We start from the raw sequence: 19,039 nt of genomic DNA, 5'->3' as shown, positions 1-19,039 counted from the left end.
TTGTGCTTGGAGGCACCCTTATTTGTTTTTTAACAAGATCAGGACTATTTGACCAAGAAGGAGAAGGATGGAGTGCTCTGTCCGATGACTTGGCCTCCACGTTCACCTGACCCAAACCCTATGGAGATGAGTTGGACCACAAAGTGAAGGCAAAGCAGCCAACAACAGTCCTCAACACCTCTTGGAGTTCCTTCAAGACTGTTGGAAAATCATTCCAGCTGACTACCTCATGAAAAGCGCGTGCAAAGCTGTCATCAGCGCGAGCAGCAGCAGCAGCACAGTACGTAAGCAGAGCGGATTGTTCCCAATCCAAACAATTAGCAATTTGATCCCTGGACACTGTCCAGTGTCCCAAAACACTGAATCCCAAGTTGCTCCCAGTGCTGGCACTTGGTGTGTGAATGTGTGTGCACCTGTGTGAATAAATATGTGTCATGTGTGATTGAAAAGCAATTTGAGTACCAATAGGTAGCAAAGCGCTACAGAAATACAAAACAATTCACCATTTACCTGGTGTCCACAGTCTCCCAACTGAGATAGCTTGGGATGAGCTAACAAATGCTGCACAGGCACAGGCTAATGTGGCTACTATGAACAATCTAAAGTATAAAACATAAGACCTTTTCACCATATGGTGCCACAAAGAATCCATTTGCTATTACACCACTTTGCCAGATGGGGGCAGGCATGCATAGTTTTCTGAACGTTACAACGCTCGTCTAACTTTGCCTTTTTACCACAAAGTCTTCAGTGGTAATTGTAATAGAGATGCGATAGAGGCCCGGCCATAAACCTGTTATCAGTGTTACGGGCGCCTGCTGCCATAGGACCTGTTCTGTGTGTTCACCCCTTGTTTTGTTGCTTGTCTGTTTTCTGCAGGTACCTTAGTGGGCAGGACTCAATTTGGGAAACCGCGAGCACCTGACTTTATCATTTAAATAGATTTGTTAACCTTTATGTTTGACCTGTGTCTCCCCATTTTTTGTCCAGGCCAGTTTACGATGGGAACTGGAAACTTTAGGAGAGTAACAAAGGCATTGAATATTTATGGTAAAGTCTGAGTGTGAAAGTATGGCATAACACCACCAAACATTACATGTGGAGGCCCCCTTACAGATAAGACTTGTGACAGGATTGCGTCCGTAGCCCGGTTTCATTCACACAACAACATGGCGTCCTTGACGGAGCAACCACGCATTTGACCTCAGTCTAAACCAAGTGGTCCTTAACCAGCTTTACCCCAAAGATACTGACTTGAATAAAAAGAAGCAAATTGTAAGTTCATTAACTCAAAGAAATATGTCCAAGTATGAACAGAAACTCTTGTTCATACATTACATTTTTGCTTATACTATTTTTATTTTTTTTACTAGATTTTATTTTACTTATTTTTATTTTATTTAATCTTTCTTTTATCTGTGGTTCTTAAGAGTGTTTTTTATGTACAGCTAAGCTACTGTGACCAAGCAATTTCCCTTGTGGATGAATAAAGTTTATCTAAGTCTAAGTTTAAGTGTACCGCATGTGGTTAGAAACTTCTTAATGTATAAAACTTTCAGAAATAAACTTTTGGGGGGTGCTTTTCATATGTTTAATCGGCATAGGCAGAAAATATATCAGACAGTCAGAAAATAATATGCAGGAAATAATAAGACAGAGCAAGAGTCAACCAGATGTAGAAAAAAATCAAGACATGCTCTCGCTACGGTGTTGCTCAAAAACAATTTTGTACCGCTGATTTGTTGAGGTGTTTGTACGCTATATTCAATATTGCAAAAGTCAAAACATTATAAAGGACAAAGTTTGAACATCATTATTTTAGTTTTTTTTTATATTTATTTATTTATTTTTTGTTTTGTTTTGTGATGCTGTGCTTATGTCTGTGTGTGTGTCGGTCTGTGTGCGTGTGTGTCTGTCGGTCAGGGACTGTCGGTCTTTGTGTGTGTGTGTGTGTGTCTGTCTGTCTGTCTGTCTGTCTGTCTGTCTGTGAAGGTCATGGTATATCCAAAAAAAGGTTCCAAAAAAGGCAACGAGAAACGTAGAGTATTTTTGAGAAGATGTTTCACCACTCATCCGAGTAGCTTCTTCAGTCCTAGGGGACTGGTGGGAAGTTCGAGGTTTAAATAGGAACTCCTACTGAAACTTGCTTGTTGTGTCACCAACCAGAAAGAGATGCAGCTAATTTCCATTAACAGTTGCGTACTTACCTGTCGTTGAGGGGGCGGGGCGGCTGTTTTTGTCCCCGTTCTCTTCCCTGTGAATGGTGCTCTAGCGACCCTTGTCCGTCAGAGGCTCCAGTGTCAAGGTGTGAATGAGGCTGAAACTTTTTGGGACAGAAGTTAAAGCTGTACATGTAAACAGATGGCAGATTAAATCTCAGTCCACCTCCTCTGTTTAGTGAAGGTTTTTCCAGTCTGACATAGATGGCTTCCTTTACTCCTCTTTCAAACCATCGGCCTTCTCTGGCTAAGATTTGGATGTTGTTGTCTTCAGAAGAGTGCCCTTTGTCCATCAGGTGTAGGTGGACTGCTGAATCGTTTCCTGATGAGCCAGCTCTCCTGTGTTGGTACATGCGTTTATGGATGGGTTGTTTGGTTTCTCCAATGTATACGTCTGTACACTCCTCACTGCACTGAACAGCATACACCACTTTACTCTGTTTGTACCAGGGTGTTTTGTCTTTAGGGTGGACCAGTCGTTGCCTAAGTGTATTCCCTGGTTTGATATAAACTGGAATGCGGTGATTTCTGAAAATTCTCCTGAGTTTTTCAGATACCCCAGCCACGTAGGGGATGACAATGTTCTTCCTTTTGTTGCTCTTCTCCTCTCTGTCCTTTCTGGGATGTCTTTTTGAGCCTTCGACAAAGGCCCAGTTGGGATATCCACATGTCATGAGTGTCCATTTGATGTGTTTCTGTTCCTTCTCCTTACCATCCAGTCTTGTGGGTACAGTCCACTGTGCTGAACAGTTCTGATGGCCCCCAGTTTGTGTTCGAGAGGGTGGTGGAGATCAAAAAATAACTACTGATCAGTGTGAGTAGAAAACCCACTCACACTGATAAGCACTTATTATTTGATTCCCACCACCCTCTGGAACACAAACTAGGGATCATCAGAACTCTTCAGCAGAGACTATACCCACAACACTGGATGGAGAAGAGAAGGAACAGAAACACATCAAACGAAGACATGTGGATATCCCAACTGGGCCATTGTGAAAGGCTCAAGATATCCCAAAAAAAGACAAGAGAGGAGGAGAGCAAGAAAAGGAAGAACATTGCCATCCCCTACTTGAATGGGGTATCTGAAAAACTCAGGAGAATTGTCAGGACACACCTCTTTCCAATTTATTTCAAACCATTCAATACACATAAACAAAGACTGGTCCACCCTAAAGACAAAACACCCTGGCAAAAACAGAGTAAAGTGATGTATGCTGTTCAGTGCAGTGAGGAGGGTACAGACGTATACATTGGGGAAACCAAACAACTCATCCATAAATGCATGTACCAACACAGGAGAGCTGGCTCATCAGGAAACGATTCAGTGGTCCACCTACACCTGATGGACAAAGGGGACTCCTTTGAAGATAACAATGTCCAAATCTTAGCCAGAGAAAACAGATGGTTTGAAAGAGGAGTAAAGGAAGCCATCTATGTCAGACTGAAAAAAACCTTCTCTGAACAGAGGAGGGGGACTGAGATTTAATCTGCCATCTATTTACAATACAGTTTTAACTTCTGTCCCCAAAATGTTTCAACCTCATTCATACCTTGACACTGGCGCCTCTGACGGACAAGGGTCGTTAGAGCACCATTCACAGGAAAGAGGACGGGGACAAAAACAGTCCCTCCTCAACGACAGTAAGTACCTAACCATTAATAGAAATTAGCTGCACCTGTTTCTGGTTGCTAACACAACAAGCAAGTTTCAGCAGGAGTTCCTGTTTAAACCTCGAACTTCCCAACAGTCCCCTAGAACTGAAGAAGCTACTCGGATGAGAGGTGAAACGTCTTCTCATAAACCTCTACAAATACAGTTGCCCTTTTTGAAACTGTTTTTTTTTTTTAGATATACCATGACCTGGATGACTGAGAAGCTTCACAGACATGTGTCTCTGTGTCTTTGTGTGTGTGTGTCTTTGTGTGTGTGTGTGCGTCTCTGTTTGCGTGTGAGTCTGTGTGTCGTGAGGTGGTATTTAGGGGTCGAACGGAGGGGGGTAATGGTGAAAGGGTCTTAAATCTGTCTCAAGATGTTTTATATAACCCAGAGTCTGAAATCCCCAGAGCAAGCACTAAGGCGACGGTGGCAAGGAAAAACTTCCTTTTCATGGGAAGAAACCTTGAGCAGATCCAAGCTCTATATGGGGGGCAGTCTGCTTGAGGCCGGCTGGGTAGTGAGACAGAAAATGGGTTGGGGCTAAGGGGTCTGGGCAGTGTGAGGAGTAGGGGTTGATGAATCAACTGGTTGACTAGAGGATGGCTCAGGTCTGGTCCCTCCAGTTCTTCTGAAGAATTGAAGGAATCTTTTCCACAACGACTTCTTTTTGGGTTTCCTTTGCGCCTCTGATATCTCTTCTTCTAAATTGTGAACTCTGTTCATCAACTCATCAGTGGATCTTTGTCTCTCTTCGGTTTGTTCCTGTAAGGAGTTCATCAAGTTATCTATTGATTTCAGGAAGTCAGACTTTTCTCTTTGCCTGTGATCTTTTTCCTGAATCAGTTCCTCCTGTGCCTGCTTTAGAGAGGCAGTCAACTTGGATGTTGTCTCCAAGTGGTCTGCCAGGAGTAGGGATCTGGTTTCTTCCCACTGGTTTCTTTCATGGTCTAGCTGGTTGTGTACTTGAACCAGCTCAGCCTTCATTTTGGTGTTGTCCTCTATCTGAAGTGCCAGACAAGTCTCGGTCTCCTTCATCTTGTTCTGTTCGACTCTGAGGTCTGCTTCCAGTTGAGCAATTCTTATGGAAGAACTTGTTTGCAGTTTATCCTTTTCCTGAAGTTCTGCGGAAAGGACGTTCACCTCCTGTTTTGTAATGTCTCTTTCATTAGTGAGCAGTTTGTTCAAGTCCTCTGCCTGTCCTTGTTTATAAAGGGATTGTTCTTTCTCCCTGTCTTGCTCATGCATGACTTCCACTAGGTTCTCAACAGACTGTAGGAGTTGGGTCTTTTCCAGTTGCCACTCTTGTCTTTCCCTGTCATAATTGGCATTGATCTCCTCCATAAGACGTAACTTGTCCACTTCATGGTGGCATCGCTCATCCATTAGTTGGACTTGATTTCGAACTAGTACAGCCTTAACTTTTCTGTTTTCTTCTGTCAGCGCTGCCAGACAAGTCTCGGCCTCTTTTGTATTGGTTTGCTCCCGTATTACCTCAAATCTGTGAGTAGCGACCTGAACATTCAACTGATGCACGTATCCTCTTAAACCTGCCATTTCATTTTCCAGTGTGGCTATTTTGTGATCTTTCTCACCCAAAGTTTGGAACCGTTCCAATTCAGAGATCTGAATTAGACCATCTGTGGTCTGATTATGGTCGTTGCTGATGGCAGCACCGGTGTATTTGGGCTGTATAGCAATCTTCAATTCCTCGGCTATACTTTCACATAGCCACTGTTTGTTCTCCTGTTTTTTAGATGGCGCCAGCTGAGGTTGGGGCACTGCTGCTGGTGCCTGAATGGGCTGGTTTTGTGGTATGAAAGGCACGAAAGAGGTGTGTGGAAGTATGGGAGGTTTCTGTTCTTCCTTAGTATTGGGAGCAGCTGTAAGTTCTACGGTATGACGTGCTGGGAGAGCTGTAGCTGTTGAAGTTGAGGGCACTTCCTTAGCGTATTCAGCTATTTCAGCAGCTGTAAGTCCTACAGTAGGACGTGCTGCAGGAGCTGTTGAAGTTGAGGGCACTTCCTTAGCGTATTCAGCTATTTCAGCAGCTGTAAGTCCTACAGTACGACGTGCTGGGGGAGCTGTTGAAGTTGAAGGCACTTCCTTAGCGTATTCAGCTATTTCAGCAGCTGTAAGTCCTACAGTACGACGTGCTGCGGGAGCTGTAGCTGTTGAAGTTGAAGGCACTTCCTTAGCGTATTCAGCTATTTCAGCAGCTGTAAGTCCTACGGTAGGACGTGCTGCGGGAGCTGTAGCTGTTGAAGTTGAGGGCACTTCCTTAGCGTATTCAGCTATTTCAGCAGCTGTAAGTCCTACAGTAGGACGTGCTGCAGGAGCTGTTGAAGTTGAGGGCACTTCCTTAGCGTATTCAGCTATTTCAGCAGCTGTAAGTCCTACAGTACGACGTGCTGGGGGAGCTGTTGAAGTTGAAGGCACTTCCTTAGCGTATTCAGCTATTTCAGCAGCTGTAAGTCCTACAGTACGACGTGCTGGGGGAGCTGTTGAAGTTGAAGGCACTTCCTTAGCGTATTCAGCTATTTCAGCAGCTGTAAGTCCTACGATAGTACGTGCTGGGGGAGCTGTTGAAGTTGAAGGCACTTCTTTAGCGTATTCAGCTATTTCAGCAGCTGTAAGTCCTACAGTAGGGCGTGCTGCAGGAGCTGTTGAAGTTGAAGGCACTTCCTTAGCGTATTCAGCTATTTCAGCAGCTGTAAGTCCTACGGTACGACGTGCTGGGGGAGCTGTTGAAGTTGAAGGCACTTCCTTAGCGTATTCAGCTATTTCAGCAGCTGTAAGTCCTACAGTACGACGTGCTGGGGGAGCTGTTGAAGTTGAAGGCACTTCCTTCGCGTATTCAGCTATTTCAGCAGCTGTAAGTCCTACAGTAGGACGTGCTGTGGGAGCTGTAGCGGGGACTTCCTTAGTATTGGGAGCTACTTCAGGATCTGTGGCAGGTGCTACGGGGACGGCTACATTGATTTCCTTTGTCTGGTCAACGGCTTCGTCCTTTTGTCCCTGCAGTGTCAGTGTGTTGTCCAGCTGTAAACTGGAGCCTTGGTCATACTCCTCCTGGATGTGTGATTGAATGTTCCGTGGGTTGACCGGCGGAGGCAACAAAATATTAAGTTCCTCGTCTCTTCTTTGGAGGGCTGCCGTCTTGTCCTTCCACCGTAGTTGTCTCTTTTGGGTGTGTTTTGCAGTGCTGGGCTGCATTGAAAAGGATCTGTCTTTTCTTTGGGCCATCACTCTGTTGTGTGGCCGGTTAAATGTCATGAATGATGTGTTTCTCGGCATTTTAAAATCTGGTCGCTATTTATGGAAAAAGTCTAGTTGACTTTCTTTACCGCTTTTGGATATCTATGGATTGCAAAGGCTACCTAATGGAATATTTGGTTCGCTCACGTTGTCTCTTACTGGACTGATGTGGGTGTGGATAAGCAAAAGTGGGACCTCTATATATATGTTTAGAGATCAAAGGATGATGACGTCCAAGCAATGTAAGCGCCACATCAAAGGGAATCATAGGAAAAACGCGATGACGTCATCCACGACGTAACATGCGACATACGTCGCACTCCTGTTGCCAAGGCAACGTGACTATTAAAAAATAATACAATAATTAAAAAAAAAAGAAAAGAAATAAAACATCATGTAACGAAAAAATAATGCTTAATTTTTTCAAACGGGCGAGTTTTTCTCAGAGTGAACTCCGTGAAGAGGAAGCTCTGCACCGTGGGAAAACAACACGTTAGCTGCGGCAAGCAGGCCTACCACTATCTTGAAAATGTCCATTGTTTTTTTTTGTTTTGTATTGTTTGTGGAAAACCTGCCGTAATGATGGAAATGCACTCAAACGTCGACCATTGTATATTAGACTTCAAATCTGAAAGCACTTTTTACAAGCTGCAGCTTTACACTTTTCTCTGTACTGCAGATTGCTGTGCTCCAAAAGGCGTCGAGTTGTCGATGAAAGTGATTTTATATAGAGCATTACTTCTTTTCTAAAGACAGAAGTTCCTGTGATATATATTAATATAATATAATATATATATTAAACTCTCATCGAATCTACATTAGATTTGATAACTGATATTGATTCATCTGGATTTAAAACGTGGTTCTAACAGGAAAAATAATTCCGTCTAAGTTAATCAGTCTTACAGATAATACGAAGAGTAAAATTTATTTTAGATTTACATTTTTGGATTGTTATTTAATTAAAATCATTGTATTAAAGTATGTTACACGGCTGGACACAAGAAACTTAATCTGAAATGTCCTCAAAATTCAAGATTCTCATGAATAGAAGAATCATGGTGATGAATCACTGTTTTTCAGCTGTTAAAGAGGACTCCAACATAAACATCTTGGATAACAATGTGTCTTATTCCCTTCATTGTATTTAACTACTGATTACAATGGACTGACTACTGTTTAAACAGCTCCCACTCAGCCACTAGGCGGAGCTGTAACACAAAGGTGGATATTCCTTTCAACATAACATAATTTAACATGAAGCAGATCAGTCAAACTGGTTATAAATTCAAACTCTCCGCTTTTACAGCTGAGTAACACTGTAAAATCTTCTTAGGCTCTTGTAAGAGCAGACATTAAATATAAATAGTGTTGAGTAAGCCTTGAAGGCAGTTTTGTTATTGTTTAAATTCTAAAGGCACTTTTCAACTCCAGTGCCAGTGGTTTCAAATAAAATGAAATTACAGCGAGACAAAGGCAGGCAAGTAATAACAGAGACAAACAAATCTTATCAGCAGAACCTGACATTCTACAGTACGTAATGATACTAATAATAAAACCTATCGACTGCCTTGTTATTCAGTTACTTGGAGAGGTTATTAATTTAGACATGAAAGCTCAGTTTTAGATGAAAGAAAAAGCAAGTGTCTAAATGATCGCTGTTCATCTAATATATATAATTTCTAGATTCATATTAGACCAAGTAGTGCAGGGCCAGCTTAAAGGGGAATTTAATAAAATCCAGCTGGGATGATTACACATAAGTTTGATTACACATGAGCTGTTTGCTGTGCAACGTAATCTTGTTTGTATTTTGGCTTAAGTTGATACTTTGGGGGATGATGGAAGCACATATTAGTCTTTCTCTTTTTTTCTGTAGGTTTGTGTTGCCCTGCACCTCTGCAATTAGCTATAGGTCTGCCAGAATAAGTAAGCAGTACAGAATGTAACTGACTTGTAACCTACAAGATACGTCGCTTTTCCAAAACAGAAACATTGTTGGACGCTTAGTCTTTACATATTACTAGCTGTTTTTTCATACATCATCTCATCAAGTTTTTTTGATTCAAATTTACTAATTGAATTATCATTTGAGGAAAAATATGACAATATTTTACACAAAAAAGTCACATGAGAAACTAATGAGAAACTGAGAAGCCCCAAGATTGAGCCTTGTGGGACTCCACATTAAATATTCATATGCTCAGAGGTACTATAAGCTAAATGTACATATAGTAATGTGATTAGTTTAAATGTAGTCTTCTAACAGCACACAGGTCTATCAGTGGCTGGCAAAAGTGTCATTAAGCAAATTTGTAAAATCAATTCAAGATCATCTACTAGAAATGAGCTTCATGTTTTCTGACAGATTATAGTTTAGAATTAGTTTTAGGTTTGTCTGTATTATGCTTGCGTATATCTGTATAGAGTATAATCTCCGACTTTAACTTTTGCTTCTGTAGCATCAGCAAACAATTAGAAGCAGACCCTGAAGACACTTGTTTGACAGTCAAAGGCAAAGACAGGGCAACACAGGAAGATACTGGGATACATTCATTTATTCAGACGCAATCAGAGTTTGTTATTTCATCTCTCGCAGAGGTTAAACAAAAGCTTCAAGAGCAGAAAATGATTAGGACGAGAAATGATGGAGGGGAGGAGAGAATAAGCAGGAGGTCAAGACTGAAAGAAGCTCATTACAAATTGGTTACTAATTACTGAAGTTAAGGGTTAAATAAAAGTCCATTCCTCACTATTATGTCTATCATGTCTTTGCATCTACATATTGTAGATATGCTTTTCAAGTTGTTACCTTTCCTTGATTGACCAATCTGTATGTCCACATGTCCAGTATATTACACATTGCAGATGATAAAGATAAATTGTAGCAATACTTTAAAGTATATAAAAAGGTATATGAATGCAAGAACAAAATACCCAAAGCTATCATTTCTATTGTAAACGAGACTATAGCGTGAATTAAACTTGTACACCTGAAGTCTTTAGTTCACTTAAAACACTTAATCACAGTTATTTTCAAATGACTAACCTCCCACTTGACTGATTACTTAAAGTACTTGGCATCGTGTGATCACTTAGTGTAAAAAAAAAATAAAATAAAAGATGAATATTTAAATGCTTGGAATTGGAAGCTAAGTGTCTCCACATGAATTTACATTTGTTAAACTGAAATTAGATGTACGTCAGATGATGATAAGATATTTAAGAAACACAATCCAAAAATGAGCACTAACAAGCCTCCTGGTAACCAGTTCACCACAGTTCTGTAGATCAAAATGTTGCTGAGGCATCTGCTGTAGTTTCTCTCAGTTTATTAGAGTTGTCACTGTCACTGACATTATTTCCAAGGCGAGGCGCTTGCCATTTCTGATAATTATTATCAACCTTACAGTGGGTGGTTACAACGGAGACCTTTTCATTTTCCACTCTTCTTCTTGTGCTGGGAGCATGGGGTGAGGTTCTGTGGGTTTGAGCTCAGAATAAATGTATCTCTCCTTATAGATTTTTTATTATTTAGCAGCAGTGACAAAGAGTGACAAATTGTCCTTACAATTCCAAATGGCTCCTCTGACAGGTGTTGAAGTATTTAGACCCATTCACCAAAACTGAAAAAAAAAAAAACAACAACAACATGATTTCCCAGAAACAAGACTGAATTGATAATTCCAACATGATCCCAACATAAGCGTACTGGTTTTAAAAAATTAGAGGCAGAATCTCCTGTTTGTGTGTTAAGCAACATCAAGCATATTGTTTAAAGGAAAGACTGAAATGATATTACAGAATCAGGAAAGGCACCATCTCTTTTCAACTCTTTTCAAGTCTAATTTTTGCTCTGTTTTGGTCCCCACCAGCTGCTGAGAGAAACATTTCCAACTGAACTGTCTCGTCTGACGCCCTGATGCATCAACCAATCATATGCGCTTGCTTCACATGTTGCCATGACATCACCGAGCACCTGAGTGAAACTCCAACAGCTACTCTGTGACAATGTCTTCGGCAACATTGACCAAGCTGTAGCTTTTCCTTGCATGTAGTGTGAATACACCATTAAACATACAAAGTCTTTATTTCTGCCCTGTTTTGGTCTCCACCAGCACCTGAGTTAAATTTCTGCCTCGTTTGTTGCTAAATCCTCTACAATGTTTCCCAGCTTTGTCTGTTTTCAGCTAGATAAGTAGCATAGAATGGGTTTATTGAACGTTGGTCTTGCTGCTACTGGTGATAGGATTTCCTAAAAACTAAAAATGCTACAAGGCTTTAGGGATACTGGAGAATCAGGTGAATTGTCTGTGGCATTGTCATCCTGGGCGACACTTTTACTTCCATGTAGTATTTTCCACAGTATGATATGGATTGGTGCAGCTTTAAGTTACTTCAATTTTTGTTTCAGAATCAAACGGACAAATTGGCACACTAATGTTAAGGCTCCTCAAAAAATGTATTAATTAAGCACTGTTTGGTGGAGTTTTGACCTAAAACTAAAGACAGTTCATCTGACAGGACAATAATTTTTGTTGTGTGCACATTCAGACACTATCCTGACTCTATGCTTAAACAAGAGTGTGGTACTAAAATATAATGGTCTCCTTGAGCTCACAAAGGAATGTTGAACACAGTAAAAACAATGAAAAGAAATTAAAGAAAATTATATATGTACGTATAAAACACGGCAACCGGTGAAGCAAACACACATGATTACTTGCCGGACATCAACCTGTTGCTTTGTTTCGGGCAGATACCTTCGAAAATGTGTTACTTGTAACTTGAAGATCTCTCAGTACATGTGTGAACGTAAAATTAGTTTTAGGGTGGCGGTGTGTTCACACTAGCAGTGAGAGAGATCGACAAGCTACAACACATTTTTAATCAAGCTGTAATCTGACACTTCGGCTCTTGTCACCAGTGATACTCCAAAGGCGACAATGTCCATGGCAACAATCACCAAGTTGTGGTTTATATAGTGTGAACGCACCATAGGGGTATTATCATCGTTGTTATGCATTATATCAATGGGAACCCAAGCTAGATGTGTGTGTGTGTGTGTGTGTGTGTGTGTAAGAGAGAGAGTTCTTTTTTAATTAAATTGTGAAGGCCAAACTCTTGTAGAATACTGACATTGTGGGGCCATTTTTCTGGGTCCCTCAACTTTGTGGAGGGTTAGAGCCTGTGAAGACTTGGTTTTAGGGCAAAGGTTACAATTAGTTTATAGTTTATAGTAAGATAAGGGTAAGGGTTAGGGTCATATTAGCTGAGATGTGAGCCTGTGTGTGTGAGTGTGTTTAGGGGAGTGTGTGGAGTCGGCAGAGCTGTCAGGGATGCCATCGCTGTCAGATGGTTGTCTAACTCCTCCGACAACTTTGACCCCTTCGCTGCGCATCAGTCAGCTGCCCACACAGACGTCCACGTGCCAGCACACACACACACACATCACCATGTGTGGTTAGACGAATACACTTTCACGAGTGGATAGAAAACACACAAACAAAGCAACAAACTCTTAGTATGCATCTGTTATTCACCAGATTCCCCGGGGGCCCATTAGCTTTAGACACACACACATGCACTTAAAAGGCAATGAGGCTCCTCGCACCGCATGCATCTGCCTCGTGTCTCACTGCATAATGCATTACTAGCCAAGGTGGAAGTGCTTACACACTTACACACTCAGAAACACTTCGTTGCGATGCATAATACATCAAGCCAGGTTTGGGAGAACATGTGGCCTCATATGTAGCGCTAATTGAGACAAAGTCAATCTACCTAATATACAGTTTCAAGCAAGGGCAGTATAAACCTAAGCTAACCTCAGCAAACTGAGTGACCACAAAGGTATTTTGTCTCACTTAGCTCTGTTGGTGTTGCTGCACGTGGACTAATGAAGAAACATAGTTGACGTTAGAGCTCTTTCTCTCAGTGTAATGTGATTCATTAAGCAGAAACTTATTCGTAACTCCCAGTAATAAACAGTGCATGGTACATAATTTCTGTTTGGCCCACACTGCTGTGAGATCACAACTTCATTACCCCACAATCTTGAGCTTTGTTTTGTAATGATCGCCGCTTGCTTTTCTGCAATCACGGATTCAAAGCAAATTGTTGACACAGTTTTAAAGTAAACACTTTTCTTGAGATAATGATTTAATTAGGCAAATGACCACAGTTAAGTGTGTGCCTGAATCTTCAACAAAGAGCAGAAACACAGAGAGACAAAGATGGATCTATGTTCCCATGGCACGAAGGAGCATCAGAATGGCCTTGTTATACATCTCACAGTAGAAACTGTAGAGGAGAATGTTCCCGTGTGAATTACAGATGAATCCGAGACTGATCTGCTAGCGGCCGTGAAAGCCAAATGCTAACATTAGCATGCTGACATGCTTTGAATGACAACGCTAACGTGCTGATGTTGTGCAGATTATGTGCACCATCATCACTCCATTTTAGTTACATAGAGTCTGGGATTATTCATGACAACATGCCAATTTCTGTTACTTTCAATAAAGCAGCAAGAATAAGTAAATGATCAATACCCTCTTGACTTGCTGCAGTATCTGTTAAACTGACAAATGCCATATGTATAACTGAGAAGGTGCAGGGCTTTGAATCTATTCATGAGTTACACTGTGGAAAATGAAAATTGAGTATCCACTGTATAACTAGATAATCTATGTACATTGGACGTAGTGACAGTTATCCCAAAATTACATTGATACTAAAGAAAACCTAAAAAATGTAATAATTCTCTGACAGGCTGTGATGGTTTTTCTACGATTTCTGAGCATATTCATGGAAGTTTCTTTATAATATACATCAGAGGTAATGATATTCTCGAAAGTGTAACTCAAACTGAATCTAAAAACATGTGTACAGTGCTCAAAAAGTAGTTCAAAGTCTAAGAACCTTTACACCTTCACAAACACCTGCTGAAACACATACCAAGTCCACACAAGTCTTTTTATTGAATGGTTTGCACGCCGAGGAAACTTGCTGTATTTCAACAAGAACATGATTGCACAGGAGCAGAAGTGATAGTACAACAATAAACAAGATGCAATACTGACGTGATTCCTAGAAATGCAAAACAAATCCTTTGTATTATGAGAGAAAGAGCATGATGCAATCATGTGTCATAATCATTATGTGACAGATGAATTCAAACAATAAAGAGTTTACTGGTGAGTGACCTTTCCTATTTGCCGTGTTGAAACATCTTGTAAATCACTCTGTACTAGACATGTTGATGAAACCAGACACGCCCAGTTGTAAAGAAACAGCTGTGACTGGATGGGCTCTGGAAAGGACAGAAGGAAATCTGTTAAAAAGGGCTGGATGGGCCACAGGTGTACCACCATGAAACATGGGCTGTTCGATTCATGTGGTTCTCAGGCTATAATCACATCATTAAAAATGTATTGCCTTATGATTTCATCAGAGAATTTAATGCTAGTCTAGAAGCCAGTACTTAGTGCCCATCAATGGCACTGCACGTTCCGTACTTCTGTACTGGCTTCAGTTCAGGCTATAGCTGCTGCTGCTTGGGTGTGCACACTCTGATCCTCTTTTCTACAGATACAAACTCTTGAAACTCACTGAATGTAACACTTTCCATAATGCCTGTGTGATGTATGATGTAGCATTTAGACTCAATGACAGACTCTGCCATCTCATCCCAATTTTTCTACCCACTCATGAATACAACACGAGAGGAAAACAACTTATAAAGGGAAAGAGACGGAAACTAAAATGCACAAGTCTTAGTGTGACTGTTAAAGGACCACAGACTTGGGATGAGGTTGAGAGCACGATTAAAGAGTCTGCATCACTGTCTATTTTTAAAAAAAGATTAAAACAAAAACTGCTGCTAAATTATGTCTAAATCAAGCTCAGCTTGCTGTTTTTAGTTTCATCTACCGGTGCCTGATGTGTTGATATTTGTATCATTATTGTGTTGAACCATACCTTTTTGTACTGATGGAATTGCCTTAGATGGTTAGGGTTAGGTTAGTTTGTTAGAAATAGGAATTGTTATTGTCATAATATACTACAGAAGCTTTTGGGGTTACCCTTTTTTACAAGATCATGTTTACTGTATATTGTGAATTTGAATTTGTATGTTGTATTTTAAAATGATTTGTAAAATAAAACGAAACGAACGAACGAACGAACCCCAAAGAAGTATGCTGTTTGTGAAAATCAATATTATTGATGTGAGTATTGATACTTAGTAGAATTAGGAACACTGATGCTTTAAGGCCCACCGCTAGCCTGGTGTAGGTAGACTCAATTATTATCACAATTTGAGTCTGACAACAAGCCATTCAGATTTTATTATGGTGCGTGTGTAAACAGATTCAGAGAAAAAATTCCTCAGGACCCAATGGAATAGTCCTAGAACCAATAATTTTATTGTAAACAAATTCAACTCTATAGTGACTTGACTGGCCCAGAAGATCTTTGCCAGAGCGTAATCATTTCCCAACAGAGTAATCCCAGACCAATTATCCACTGCAAGAAAATTAGGGAATGGGAGAAGTACAAGGAACTTGTCACAGTTTCAGGTGAGGTAGGACCCAAGCGCAGAAAACAGCGGGACGAGGCAGAAGTATTAAACAAAATGGCTTTCCAGAAAACTAGCAAAGAACCACAGGTAACTGAAGGTGCTGCACATGAGGCAGGGTTATCCAAAGACTCAAACACAAAAGCGCATGAGAACAAAAACCAAGACGAAACTAAGGGAAACACGTGTGGAAATGCTCTTACTTTCACCATTAAACATAGTTCTGCTGTTGTTTTTCTTTGATTTGATTTCACTATACGTTTAAGTGATCGCCGTTCACGATCAATCTGGATTTCTTTCCGATCACATTTCTTCATCGAAGACGATGGTTCCCCACTATCCTTCCAGTTTTTAATAATGCGTTGGACAGTTCTTATCCCAATTTTAGTAGTGTCTACAATCTCCTTGGATGTTTTCTCTGCTTGATGCATGCCAATGATTTGACCCTTCTCAAACAGACATGGTTGTTTAAGAAATGAGAAGCTACTCATTGCATCAGTTGGGGTTAAATAACTTATTGCCAGCTGAAAGACAATCACCCATGCAGTAATTATCCAATAGGAGGCTCATACCTCTTTGGTTAGCTAAATCCAGGTGGCAACTTTTGTTTTGGCCAGGCAGTGTATGTGTTGGAACTGGGAACCCAAAGACGTCTGACTAAAAGGCACAAGTAAATGGTGTAGTAGTGGTATTAGATAGTTTCAAGTTTTGTCTGTAAATTCCTGAAATGAGTGAGAACAACATTTAAAGGGTACTAAATATGAACAGTGAAAATAGTTTTGTAGTTTTTGAGTCATCTCACTAAAGATGAAGGCTTAGACAACAGTGAGTGCTGTTTTAAGAAGCATGTAAGAGCTAATCAAACATGCCACAGGGTTGCATTGTGGGAAGAAAAAAAATTTGACTGCTGCCCTTAACAAAAACAGAAACAAGAACAGAAACTAATTTCAGCACGACATATGCTCTAAGAAAAATGTTTTCCAACACAAGTGCTCTTTAAAACTTACGTAACAGACGCGGATCGCATGAACCTGAAGGCACCAGCTACTGTGCGTGCCGTCTCTTAGCACCTTTAAAGACAAAAACAATTACAGCACACGAAGAAAAGGTTCTATTTATATGAGAATGGTGGGAGTTCAGGGGGGCGGAGCGGCCTAAACATGTGTTTTGCTTTATTAACGGCACACGGCAATTATGCAACCTGCCCACATTCGAAACGGCGGCTTGTCTGTAAAAGTTTGATGTCCTGTGAGGGATGCGTGGGAGCTGATCTGGTGATCTCTGGGTGTCCTGATGCCACCTTCAGGTTTACAGGCTGCACCTCAACGCTGCACCAACCACCTGAGATTCTTTTTCTTTTCTCTCTCTTCTCTTCTACTTTTTTTTTTTTTTAATTTCAGAAGAATATTCAAATGAGGTCCAACTTTAGCTCTGTCTCCGTGGCAGGTTGCTAAGCTACAGACTGTGTCAGGAAGTGACAGGCGAACATAATTACGACCCTGGTTGACAGACATCGACCACAGTGTTCATTAGGCTTACTCGAGCATTAAGACATCAAGTCTTTTTAAAGGACAAAAACCTGACACAACCTTTTGTTATCGACTAATTACCACATAATCATTTGGTGAATAAGTGTTTAAACAATTAAGGAGCAAAGGAGTCCGTTTCCAGTGTTGGTGTGGAGGCTTGGGGGTTGCGCTCGAGTGTGGTTTCTGGAGTTCTTACACTTTTTTCCACACATTTTATTACAGTGAACATTACATTTATCCCCAATGCGAGGTTTTCCCTGGCGTATCGTGTTCTGATTTTACAGTCGTGATGTTTTGCTCCTCTGCCGCTAATGAGCTCTGTTATTCCTCTACAATGTGTGTGCGTTCGTCGTACGTCGCCTCTCATCGCCTCTCTCGGCTGGCATTGCTTTGATTGACAGCGATATTAGCACCTTTTCTTCCCCCTGCCTCCCTTCAACCCTCAAATCAATCCATCCATCCCTTTCTTTGACCCAGAGGGACGCTGGGAAAATAAAGCTATTTATAGCAACCTGAGGCGTGCACAAGGCTCTCCTATTTATTATGAAAGGAAATCACACCGGCGCTATTCAGACATATTAATCTGAATTTCAACTGTATTTTCACTCCAACAAATGATACACGTGGCGGATGACTGCATTAGAAAAAAGAAGCTTCCGAGGCTATTGTCAAATGAGTCTGAGTTAGATTTTAAATTCATATGAGCAATGATTTATGTGTCAATCTCTTTCTCTCACTGTTTGCTGTCGATGTGCGGAGCAAAGAGCAGAATGGAAGTCAAGCTGGTGGCCGCAATGCAAAGAAATTAAGACAAATTAAACTGCACACAAATGTGGCAGATAATGAGATTTTTAAAGAAAGTCTGCAATAATGCACACATTTGCATTTTGTGTGATATGTTTGCTTCCACTTTCTTTAAAACCTCTGTTGCGTTGCAGGCGTGCTACACGGAATTCCCAGTGACAGGAATGACAAGTGAGACGTGCACTACAATAGATTGAAACAAATGAGGAGCGCGCTTCCTCATTAGCTACAGAAGTGGAAAGGGAAAATGTAGGGAAAAAAAATACGGGAGCGTCCCCGACAAGACAGGCAGCAGCTCAATCGATTAGAGGAAAATAAAGAATGAAGAAAAGAATCGTAAAACAAAAAAACTTAAATATACATTCACCAGGAGCGGTGGATCCAGACAAGCCGTCTCACACTCTGCATCACTGTGATGACATCAGTTTATGTATTTTTCCCAATCATTCTTAATGGACTTAGATACTGTAAATAAACTAATAGTCTTACAAAATTTGGGTGTGGGATCATTTTGGTGGTAAATTACCCTTTAATGCTGTTTTTGAAATTTGAAACCAAACTGTGTTTGACCATAGACTGTATAAAGATGGATGGTGGAACTGCTCCTCAAAAGTGAAGCTAAAGCAAGTAGAGCTCCCCCTGGTGGCTGACTGCAGTATAGGTCATAAGCTCCACCCCCTCCATGTTAGTGGATGGGACTGACTTGGGCCAAATTAAAACACTAAAGTACACGTCAATTTTTTTTTTTCAAGGACAATATCTGTCATTTTAGGTAGTTAATATATTGATGCATCAAGTGTCAATTGTTTGGAATAGTTTCGTTTTAGTAAGTTATTTCACGCTATAGAAACAGGATGTGACATAATGGTGACTACCGATTGCCACGCCAACCGTGCCATAAAGCGGTCCCGTAGGACTGTGAGAGTTGTAAAAAAAAAAACATGTACAGTGAATAATCCAACATTTCCTTGTAACTGGTGGAGGTAGAGCA

Source organism: Chelon labrosus, assembly GCF_963514085.1.
Source record: "Chelon labrosus genome assembly, chromosome: 23".
Taxonomy (NCBI): Eukaryota; Metazoa; Chordata; class Actinopteri; order Mugiliformes; family Mugilidae; genus Chelon; species Chelon labrosus.
This window is presented reverse-complemented; position numbering follows the sequence as displayed.